The sequence below is a fragment of the Delphinapterus leucas genome, chromosome 6 (assembly GCF_059928025.1).
Source record: "Delphinapterus leucas isolate spDelLeu-1000000601 "Yukka" chromosome 6, BTC_Dleu_Yukka2, whole genome shotgun sequence".
In the NCBI taxonomy this organism is placed as follows: domain Eukaryota; kingdom Metazoa; phylum Chordata; class Mammalia; order Artiodactyla; family Monodontidae; genus Delphinapterus; species Delphinapterus leucas.
In genome coordinates, this window is record NC_143134.1 from 96,215,712 (window position 1) to 96,228,241 (window position 12,530).

The 12,530-nt window shown below is 38.8% G+C and overlaps 1 pseudogene; it reads right to left on the reverse strand.

Moving 5' to 3' along the window:
• Positions 1-2,571: 2,571 nt before the first annotated feature.
• Positions 2,572-12,270, reverse strand: LOC111188026 (putative ATP-dependent RNA helicase DDX27 pseudogene; annotated as a pseudogene).
• Between the last annotated feature and the right edge of the window lie 260 nt (positions 12,271-12,530).

The following is a 12,530-nucleotide window of genomic DNA, read 5'->3' on the forward strand; positions in this document are numbered from 1 at the left end:
AAGCAATTAGAGAAAGAAGAACAAAAACACCCCAAAGTTAGCAGAAGGAAGGAAATCATAAAGATCAGATCAGAAATAAATGAAGGAAACAATAGCAAAGATCAATAAAACTAAAATCTGGTTCTTTGAGAAGATAAACAAAATTGATAAACCATTAGCCAGACTCATCAAGAAAAAAAGGGAGAAGACTCAAATCAATAGAATTAGAAATGAAAAAGGAGAAGTAGCAACTGACACTGCAAAAATAAAAAGGATCATGGGAGATTACTACAAGCAACTCTATGCCAATAAAATGGACAACCTGGAAGAAATGGACAAATTCTTAGAAATGCACAACCTGCCAAGACTGAATCAGGAAGAAATAGAAAATATGAACAGACCAATCACAGGCACTGAAATTGAAACTGTGATTTAAAATCTTCCAACAAACAAAAGCTCAGGACCAGATGGCTTCACAGGCGAATTCTATCAAACATTTAGAGAAGAGCTAACACTTATCCTTCTCAAACTCTTCCAAAATATAGCAGAGGGAGGAACACTCCGAAGCTCATTCTTTGAGGCCACCATCACCCTGATACCAAAACCAGACAAAGACGTCACAAAGAAAGAAAACTACAGGCCAATGTCACTGATGAACATAGATGCAAAAATCCTCAACAAAATACTAGCAAACAGAATCCAGCAGCACACTGAAAGTATCATACACCATGATCAAGTGGGGTTTATTCCAGGAATGCAAGGATTCTTCAATATACACAAATCAATCAACGTGATACACCATATTAACAAATTAAAGGAGAGAAACCATATGATCATCTCAATAGATGGCAGAGAAAGCTTTTGACAAAATTCAAGACCCATTTATGATAAAAACCCTGCAGAAAGTAGGCATAGAGGGAACTTTCCTCAACATAATAAAGGCCATATATGACAAACCCACAGCCAACATCGTTCTCAATGGTGAAAAACTGAAAGCATTTCCACTAAGATCAGGAGCAAGACAAGGTTGCCCACTCTCACCACTCTTATTCAACATACTTTTGGAATTTTTAGCCACAGCAATCAGAGAAGAAAAGGAAATAAAAGGAATCCAAATCGGAAAAGAAGAAGTAAAGCTGTCGCTGTTTGCAGATGACATGATACTATACATAGAGAATCCTAAAGATGCTACCAGAGAACTACTAGAGCTAATCAATGAATTTGGTAAAGTAGCAGGATACAAAATTAATGCACAGAAATCTCTGGCATTCCTATATACTAATGATGAAAAATCTGAAAGTGAAATCAAGAAAACACTCCCATTTACCATTGCAACAAAAAGAATAAAATATCTAGGAATAAACCTACCTAAGGAGACAAAAGACCTGTATGCAGAAAATTATAAGACACTGATGAAAGAAATTAAAGATGATACAAGTAGATGAAGAGATATACCATGTTCTTGGATTGGAAGAATCAACATTCTGAAAATGATTCTACTACCCAAAGCAATCTACAGATTCAATGCAATCCCTATTAAACTACCACTGGCGTTTTTCACAGAAATAGAACAAAAAATTTCACAATTTGAATCTAAACACAAAAGACCCTGAATGGCCAAAGCAATCTTGAGAAAGAAAAATGGAGCTGGAGGAATCAGGCTCCCTGACTTTAGACTATACTACAAAGCTACAGTAATCAAAACAGTATGGTACTGGCACAAAAACAGAAATATAGATTAATGGAACAGAATAGAAAGCCCAGAGATAAACCCACGCACATATGGTCACCTTATCTTTGATAAAGGAGGCAAGAATATACAGTGGATAAAAGACAGCCTCTTCAATAAGTGGTGCTGGGAAAACTGGACAGCTAAATGTAAAAGAATGAAATTAGAACACTCCCTAACACCATACACAAAAATAAACTCAAAATGGATTAAAGACCTAAATGTAAGGCCAGACACCATCAAACTCTTAGAGGAAAACATAGGCAGAGCACTCTATGACATAAATCACAGCAAGATCCTTTTTGACCCACCTCCTAGAGAAATGGAAATAAAAACAAAAATAAACAAATGGGACTTAATGAAACTTAAAAGCTTTTGCACAGCAAAGGCAACCATAAACAAGACGAAAAGACAGCCCTCAGAATGGGAGAAAAAATTTGCAAATGAAGCAACTGACCAAGAATTAATCTCCAAATTTTACAAGCAGCTCATGCAGTTCAGTATTAAAAAAACAAACAACCCAATCCACAAATGGGCAGAAGACCTAAGTTGACCTTTCTCCAAAGAAGATATACAGATTGCCAACAGACACATGAAAGAATGCTCAGCATCATTAATCATTAGAGAAATGCAAATCAAAACTACAATGAAATATCTCACACTGGTCAGAATGGCCATCATCAAAAAATCTGCAAACAATAAATGCTGGAGAGGGTGTGGATAAAAGGGAAACCCTCTTGTAATGTTGGTGAGAATGTAAATTGATACAGCCACTATGGAAAACAGTATGGATGTTCCTTAAAAAACTAAAAGTAGAACTACCATACGACCCAGCAATCCCACTACTGGGCATATACCCTGAGAAAACCGTAATTCAAAAAAGGTCATGTACCAAAATGTTCATTGAAGCTCTATTTACAATAGCCAGGACATGGAAGCAACTGAAGTGTCCATTGACAGATACATGTATAAGGAAGATGTGGCACATATATACAATGGAATATTTCTCAGCCATATAAAGGCACAAAACTGAGTTATTTGTAGTGAGGTGGTTGGTCCTAGAGACTGTCATACAGAGTGAAGTAAGTCAGAAAGTGAAAAACGAATACTGTATGCTAACCCATATATATGGAATCTAAAAAAAAAAAAAAAAAAATGGTCATGAGGAACCTAGGGGCAAGATGGGAATAAAGATACAGACCTACTAGAGAATGGACTTGAGGATACGGGGAGGGGGATGGGTAAGCTGGGACAAAGTGAGAGAGTGACATGGACATATATACACTACCAAACCTAAAATAGATATATAGTGGGAAGCAGCCGCATAGCACAGGGAGATCAGCTTGGTGCTTTGTGACCACCTAGAGGGGTGGGTTAGGGAGGGTGGGACGGAGGGAGATGCAAGAGGGAAGAGATATGGGGACATTTGTATATGTGTAACTGATTCAGTTTGTTACAAAGCAGAAACTAACACACCATTGTAAAGCAATTATACTGCAATAAAGATGTTAAAAAATAATAATAATTTCTTCCTAAAATGGAGCAATAAAGATACTGGCATGTGATATATCTAAAAAAAATTTTATTTTTTGTTTCTTCTTATAATTTAGTAAGTGTCTTCACTAAGGCCTCAACTTTTTCTTACTAAATTTATGCTTTACTATTTTATGACTTACATGGTTCTTACAAATTTATGAAGGCAATCACTTTCATTATATTTTATAATTCCTAATTGTGTATACGTAGGGGTATTGGTATATTTATTTTGTGAAAGTCACTTTGCCAAACGCTTATTATTTCTTGCTAATTGTATTGTTTTCCTCTTTGACAGTGTAGCGTACAATTTAGCAGAATACCTAATACCCTTAATAAATGGGCTTTATAATAAAATTCTGGTGTAAAGAATTTCACAGAACATTGAAGTTCTTTCTCATTCTATAACTTAGATGAAAAAACTGTGTGTTTAGGAACATAATGTTCCATAGTCTTTAAGGACCAGACGTAATTAAGAACTATGGAAGAAAGGTGGTTTTACAGATTGGATTATACCAACATCTGTAAATTAGGACTCTAATTGCGCAAATTCTCATTTCTGGGCCAATTCCACTACAACTCCAGACCATTTCAATTGCGTGCAAAAAGTTACAGAGCCATAAACCCAAGACCAGTTTTACATGGGGATATTTCCTACATTTTCTCCATTTTCTTTTCCTGGAATTTGTAAATAAACTAGAATTCATTTAATAATAGCATTTGATTCTCAGCTCTCATTTAGTAAATACAATTTAGTAAATAATTGTTTTAGATAGAAATGGGCTAATTCAATGCCTTAAACTAGGAACTTTTCTTCTTTTCCTGATCCTGCAGCCTTTGTAGTTGAGGTATCTGTCACTTTGCTCTTCTACTATGGAAACAATAGTGGGTATGTCTCATTAAAATAAAACTTACCCATTTATTATAATGTGAACAGAACACAGATCCTGAAATGATAATACCTTACTGAGCCTGTTTCTTCATCTGTAAAATGGTATAATAATAGAAAATGGACTGGAAAATATGTGTGTTCCATAAACATTTGTACAATAATAAACAAATGCTAGCTATTTTTATTAGTCAATTTATTTATTCTCTATAAAATATTAAAACCACAATTACTGTTATATATTATTCATTTCCTAATTTCCGGCTTGAAATCACCGAACAATATTTAATAAATGTGCCAGTATGCCTGGAGCTATGCTAACTAATAGGCAATTTACAGATTCATTTTTTTGCTACCTTTTTATAAGGCTTAAATTTAAGGAAAAATCATAATCCAGAACTTGCTTGGGGTTTTTAAAAATATGCAGAAATTTATTAGGAAATGTTTTCTAAGTCAGCATGAGATATTTGTAGACATGAAATTCAATTTGTTGTTAGGGACTTTAAGCCATACCTTGATTAAACAATTAGTTATAGGAACTTATTAATAAATAATGTACACTTACGATTCATTTATGATGCATTATATTATTTCTCCTTTGAAAAAGTGATTTTTCTTTAATTACTAATTATCACATTACACCAATAGACAGCAACACAGGAACTAATATTAAATCCTACCTAGGATATGAAAAAAGAAAGCTTGATCCATAAATTAAGAGGCTGTTTCTACATGATAGCAAGACATTTCAGCAATTATGCCAATTCAGTGAAAATCAGAAAAATAAATTATGTTTCACTGAATTTCTGCATTGAATTCACAGTAGTTGCCTTACTGAATTGACACTTTTTTTTATTTGACAGAAAAATGGTAGTTATTAATAAAAGGAATGTGTGAATGTAGTAAAAACTGTGATAAGGGATATTTGAATTCTCTTTGAACATTATGAATTTGAATATGTAGCATATATTATCAGAAGAGATCTATCCTCAAGTTAAATGCTAGCATTTTACGATTGAATTCACACACACACATACACACACACACACACACACAAACACACATGTTCATGCACTTTGCTGCTTTTGCATTATGAAGAATCAGATGGAAATATTAACTCTATAACTTTTTCATTAAACAATTATGAATCATAGGATATATCAGAAAGCAAATTTATTTTGTTTGTTTCTGCCCTTAGAATTTTATCTGAATACTGCTAATGTTCTGTTTCTTGATTTAGGTGCTGGTTGCATAGGTGTATTCCATTTGTGAAAACTGAGCCAACTGTACATTTATGAGAGAAGCTTTTCTTTCTGCATGTACATTTTACTCCAGTAAAAAGGTTTGTAAATGTGTCCATGTTCAAATATTAATCAAAACTGATTTAAAGTGAATCTCTTCTCCACCATTTGGGTCCTTTAATTAGTGAGAACCTGGGAAAGTGAAGGTGGTCTTTCTTCCATTTCTAATGCTTCCATTTCCTCACCCCATCTTGTTAAATAAAATTTACAGGTTCATTTTTTGCCACCTATCCATGGTCAGATGAAGAAAAGAGAAGAGGTTAAGAGGTCGTATTATTCAGGTTTCTCCAGAGAAACAGAACCAATAGTATGTGTCTACATAGAGCGAGAGAAATTTATTTTAAAGAAGTGTCTAACTGTATTTTGGGGACTATAAAATCTGAAAACTGCAGGGCAGGCCAGCAGGCTAGAGACACAGGGAAGAGCTGACGTTGCAGCTAGAGTTCAAAGTCATTCTGGAAGCAGAATCCCCTGTTCCTTGGGGGATACAGTGTTTTCCTTTCAAGGCCTTCAGCTGATTGAATGAGACCCACCCACATTATGCAAGGTAATGGGCTTTACTCAAACTGTACCAATTTAAATGTTAATCTCATCTAAAAAGATACCTTCACAGTGATATCAAGACAGATGTTTGGCCAAATATCTCAGTACCATGGCCTCGTCAAATTGACATGTAAAGTTAACCATCACAGTAGTCATGAAGTTCTTATTTTACTTTTTTCTCTTTCAAGTTGGTTACATACCCTCTGGGCAGAGGAGATGTTTAAATATGACTCCTTATCTCTTTGGTGCTTTCCTAGATTCCTGCATGCCCCACCAGGAACAATTGACTGCACTTCCCATGATCTAAGATGTTCCCTTTCACTGGCCAGCCTCACTCAGATCTTATTTTTATTATTGTATCCATTGCTGTTATAATTGTTTTAAATGCACCCTGTTCTTTATTTGACTATCTTTTCCCCTTCAGAAGTTATGCAGGCAGGATTTTAAATGGTTCCAGTGTGGCTCTCTCTCCCATTTGGTCATATTTGTTCCAACAAAGCTACCTCTACTTCTGCTCACTGGATAGCAGAGAGCTAGCCTATCCCTTGGTGTCTTCATTTCCTGGTGGAATTGTATACGGATCCACTAACATCTAACTGCAGAAGATACACATTAAGTCCTCTGAACGGTATCTGTGAAACCCCTTTCATAAAGCTTGGGATGATACCCACTCCTCAATCTGGGAATCTGAATCATTAGCCTAATGATAAACTAATTAAATTGGCCTCCTTGTGCTGATAGGCTGGCTTTTGCATTAGTTTTATTCTTTAGGCATGTCCTAGTTTGTGAGAACAAGTAAACAAAACACATCTTTCCTTGTAATTATTACCAAACACTTACCTTATGGAGAAGATGCTTAAAATCTTTCTTGAGATTTAGCACAGAACTCCAATATTCCAATATGGGTTGGCTTAAAGGGAGTAGGATTTAACAGTCCAGCTCTTTATAGAGTAATCCTTCAAAAAATTCTCTGCTAATCTATCATAATCAAAATCTTTAAAAAAGTAGATGTGGATAAGGGGCTTAAGAGCCATATAACTTTTTCTTCCAACAACTACATTATTTTAGGTGGCCTAACAAATAATAACTTTGGGATCTAATCATATTGCCTTATTTTCCTGGCCAAAACTCCCCTTAACAGTCCATTGAATAGTTTATAAATTGAATATTTGACTTGTGATATCTGATCCAGCTCTCACTGATATCTTTTTGAAGAGCAGTGTTTTCACACACACAGGCACACACCTATTTAGTCCATAAATTGATGGGGTAGAAAAAAAATCTCAACATGTTTTGTGAAAGTTCGTCTTAGAAGTCATGTCATGTTTCTCTTCCATTAGAAGAAGACTAGCCATAATGTTTTTTCATTGCCAAATGGACTATTAGAATATAAGGAAAGATTGCATAGAGGAAAATATGTATTATGTGTCATAACTGTTGATATAGAAGATTGGAGGAAAAAGTCCATTATGTGTTATAATTGTTGATGCAGAAGATTGGAAACAGTCACTGGCAGAGTAAGAGGCAGGAAGGAGTAGGAGAAGAAAGGGCAGAGAGCAATAATACTTATCCAGTGGGTAGGCCATGCACAGAAGATATAAAGTCAACTGCAGTTAATTGTAGCTGAGTTGAAAAAGATGAGCTCACATCCAAAAAGTATCACAGAAAATTCGAATGTGTTGTGCTATTAGAAGGGGAAGGGTGAAGGTAATGACATATTCATTCCAGAGATACAGGAAGACAACTTAGGTAGGTACCAATTGTAAGGCCTGAAATTGGAGAGTGAGGCCTCAGACATAGGTTCAGGATTTTCATCCCCTAGGTCATCCCCTAGGAAAGATCTTTAAATGGTAAAAACCCATAAAGGACTCTAATCCTAGGAATACTGGAGTTCTGTGCTAAATCTCAAGAAAGATTTTAAAGCATCTTATCCATAAGGTAAGTGTTTGGTAATAATTACAAGGAAAAATGTGTTTTGTTTACTTGTTCTCACAAACTAGGACATGCCTAAAGAATAAAACTAATGCAAAAGCCAGCCTATCAGCAAAGGAAGGCCAATTTAATTAGCTTATCTTTAGGCTAATGATTCAGATTCCCAGGATAATGACCATTATTTTCCAGATCTTCAGTTTACTAGTTGACATTCCTTTTGTTGCAAGTGAGAGAAACATACCAGAGACCAACAGAAGAAAACAATGCAAACCAAGCCAACTAGGTTTTTCATGAATCCAGGGCCTAAAACTGTTAAGCTATTGCCAGGTCTTTCACTCTCCATTCTCTTTGCTCTGTTTCTTTTTATGGGTTGACATCAGCCTTTCTGCAACTGAAAAAAAAAAAAAAGAAAGAAAGAAAAGAAAGAAAATATAAAAACAACCCCGTGGAAACATTAATAGTAAAAGGAAAGGTATTTCTCTAAAACACAATCTTAGGCCAATACTGGGGCCTTTAGTCAGCAAGCGTATTGAGAGTTGATTATATCCTAGGGAGTGGTAAGAATAAGTTTTGAATCTAGACTTCAGGACCTAATGGGTCTGTAACTTAGATGACAATAAAATTTACTCATATTTAGTTTCTTTATAGACAAAATAAGCATAGAGGTACTTTGAAAAGTTGTTAGCATTAATGAAAAAGTATACCAAGTGCCATACACTGTCTAGCACACAGCAGTGCTTCAATATATAGTAGTAACAATCAGTACCTATAACAGAATCCCTAAACCACACCAAAAGTGTTAATGGTCATAATGGTATTCACTCTCATCCCTCAACCAGTATTACAGATACTAGAACTAAGACTTACTGAGAACTTTCACTTTGTAAGGTCTTTGCAAGCGTATGCCTGTTATATGCCCTTGACCGTTTCTTTTGATAGTGCAGATACCAAAAATGGTACACAGGCTCCTTCCCACCACTGCTGTACTATTGGCTCTTCTCACTGTAGCCAATACTGATGTTTCAAAGCAGGTTTCTCCCAAGCTATTATGATTCTCATACACTGTGAAAGGAAGTCTTCCTTGTCTGTTTCATAGCTTATTCCCTTTCTTCCAACTTGAAATATGTTTCACAGAGACTGGACAGAGTTTAAGAAACTCCCACCTTTGTCAGAATCAGGAATTTTTATCTCTACCAATAATCATTCAGTGTCCTGAACTAAGATATATGAGTCTTGATTATCTCTTATTTCTGAGTGTGTTCTCTTCTTTCTCAGAGTATATCACCATTTTTAGAAAATGGTGTGGCCAATTTTATTTATGACTTTTAAGACTCGTTTCTCATAGTATAATAGCTTGTTGCTGTTGTTTCCAGAAAGACAAGAAAGTCTATATGCTAACAGGCCCCTGTTGTCCAGCTACCATACCAAGTCTTGGATGGAGATGTACAGATCACATAATAGGGGCCCATTGCTAACAGAAAACAAATCAGAAGCACAGAAAGATTCCTCAAAAGAGGGAGCAGTACTTGTCTTTTTTTTTTTTCAATACTGTCATTGGTTATGTTTCAGGCTCATTTATTTACTTATTTTATTAGTGTTATTTTACCCTTTTTCCAAGGTTCACCAAGAATTATCATTTGCCCATATTTGCTTAGTCTTTCTTTTTTTTCTTTTGCTGAATCTTATGCTATTAAGTGGCAGATATCATGACACCGGACCCCTAAATATTTCAGCACACATTCCCTAAGAACGGTGAATTTCTCCTACATAAACACAATGTCATCACACCTGAGAAATTCAAGTGTCTGAATGATATCTAAAGTAAAGTACAATGTATATTCAGTTTTCCCTAACTGTCCCCAAAACGTCATTCTAGAGCTGTCTTTTTATTTTTTTAGTCAGGAATGACAGTTCCTACGTTGTACTTGGTTGCCACATCTCTTTAGTCTCCCTTAGTCTACAAAGTCCTCTCATCCTTTTTCACACTCTGAATATGTCTAATTATTCCCCAGTGACTGGATTCAACAATCATTGCTGGGAGCGGGGTAGGGGGCAGCTGTGCACCTCACTCCCACTCCACCCGGAGACAGACAGTTTGTTCCAGCAACGCAGTTTGGTCACTTGGTTGAAGTGGTATCTACCAGCTCTCTCCACTAGGAAAGGAACCTCTTTCTCTTTGCAGATAATAGTCATCTGTGAGATTACTGTGACTCCAATTTTTTCAACCCACCCAATCCTTTACAGTATTTCTCGTCCAGTTCAGGCTGCAGTTGAGGGACAGGTATCACCTTTAGTTGTCGTGTCTCTTTGGTCTCAGTCTGAAACTTCCACAGCCTTTCTTGATCTTTTGAGACATTGATATTTTTGATATTTAAAACCTAAATCAGATCATGTTCCCTTGGCTTAGAACGATCTCCTTTACCTCTTCCAGGCCTCAAGAATGCTCAGGGGAGGCAGTCGACCAGTTATTCAACACCTACTGTGCACCTGCTAGATTCTAGACACGGCCCTGGCACTGGGATGTGGCAGCAGGCAACACATACACAAAGCCGGCCCTTCTCGAACATGAAGTTCTGGGGAGAAGAGGGACACAGCCACCACACGAGCATTCAGGTAACAATGCGGGAGGTCAAGGAGGTGTAGCACCTCACAGAACATAAGGCAGGAAGGGAAGGATGAGGCGGGGGTGTGGGGGGCAGGGATGAACTGTTTTTTTTGTTTTTTAAAAAACATTTCATTTATTTATTTATTTTGGGGGGCTGCATTGGGTCTTCGTTGCTGCACACAGGCTTTTCTCTCTAGTTGCGGTGAACGGTGGCTACTCTTCATTGCGGTGCGTCGGCTTCTCATCGTGGTGGCTTCTCTTATTGTGGAGCTTACCTCTAGGTGCACGGGCTTCAGTAGTTGTGGCGTGCAGGCTCAGTAGTTGTGGCTCAGGGCTTAGTTGCTCCACGGCACGTGGGATCTTCAGGGATCGAACCCGTGTCCCTTGCATTGGCAAGCGGATTCTTTTTCTCTTTTTTTTTTTGCTGTACGCGGGCCTCTCACTGTTGTGGCCTCTCCCGTTGAGGAGCACAAGCTCCAGACGCACAGGGTGAGCAGCCATGCTCACGGGCCCAGCTGCTCTGCGGCATGTGGGATCTTCCTGGACGGGGGAACGAACCCGTGTCCCCTGCATCGGCAGGCAGACTCTCAACCACTGCGCCACCAGGGAAGCCCGCAAGCAGATTCTTAACCACTGGACCACCAGGGAAGTCCCAGGAACTGTTATAGAGTGGCCAGCAAAGTGACAGCTGGAGCAGAAACCTGTCAGCCTCATCCAGGATGAGCACCTCGATGCTGCTCAGGTGGAAGGAAGGGCAGTTGTGGAGGTGATCAATGAGCCGGCCCGGGGTGGCGATGAGGATGTCAGGCGCTGCCCGGAGGGCTGCTTCCTGAGACTTCACGTCCACGCCGCCCACAGCCAGGCAGGTGGTGATGCTGCAGAACTGGGCCAGCTGCTTGGTGACGGAGTGCACCTGGATGCCCAGTTCCCGGGTGGGAACCAGCACCAGCACACGGGTCACCGGAGCCTGGTGGGGTTTGTAGATCAGACGCTCCAAGACGGGCAGGGCAAAAGCCGCAGTTTTACCTGTCCCAGTGGCTGCACAGGCACAGATGTCCTTCCCCAACACACCCACAGGTATGCATGCCTTCTGGATCGGTGTGGGGTCCTTGAAGCCCATGGCTGTGATGGCCTTCAGAAGAAGGTGGGAAAGGTTCATGTCCTGGAATGAGAGGTTTTCATCATACTGAGATGCATCTTCAAAAAATCCTCCTGCTTCCTGTCCTTTCTTCTTCTGCTGCTCCTTTGCTTTGAGTGTATCTGCTTTGGTGAGGACGTTCTCATCAGCTGACGAGTATTCAGTCTCTGATTCTTCATCTTTTGTGGCTTCCTCATCTTTCCCTTCAAAGTCTTCCTGCTCCTCAGGTTCAGAGCCCTCCTTTGCTTCTTTCTCCTTCTCTAACTTCCCAGACTTGGCTTCTTTATCCTCTGTTTTCCTTTTCTTTCGAGCTTTCTCAATCTTCTCATCTAATGTCGTGGCTGCCCTCTTCTTCTTGAGCTGGCTTATGACGTCAGCCGTGACCCAGCTGCCATCGTACATCCCCTCCTTCTCAGTGAAAACAAAGTCAGGGTTGAAATCGGCACTGCGGTTCTTCTGCAAGGCTTTCTGCTTTCTGCCCAGCACAGTGGGCCCCTCCTCCTCCTGGTCTTCGGAGTCAGTCTCTGGCTCCACTGGCACCTCATCATCTTCGCCTATGGTCCCGATTAAACCCAGCTCCGCAAGCATGTCGCCGCAGCAGCCACCCCCGGAAACCAGCGCGGCGCGCTAGGCTCAGTACTTGTCTTTAGGCTCCCTCTCTCCTGAGACAATGTAGGTTACAAACTGCAAAGTCAAGAAGATCCAGTGCTTCCACCTTGTACTTTAGGGAGTTTGTCTTAACAGTCAGGGTCATGGCAGGAAATAGCACACCAAAGATTTTAAAAGAGTTCAGTGAAAGGTTAATTTATAGAGATGAATCTTGATTGAGGGAGAAAATACCCAAATAATAGCCAGATAGCAAAGATATTTGGTGATACAGT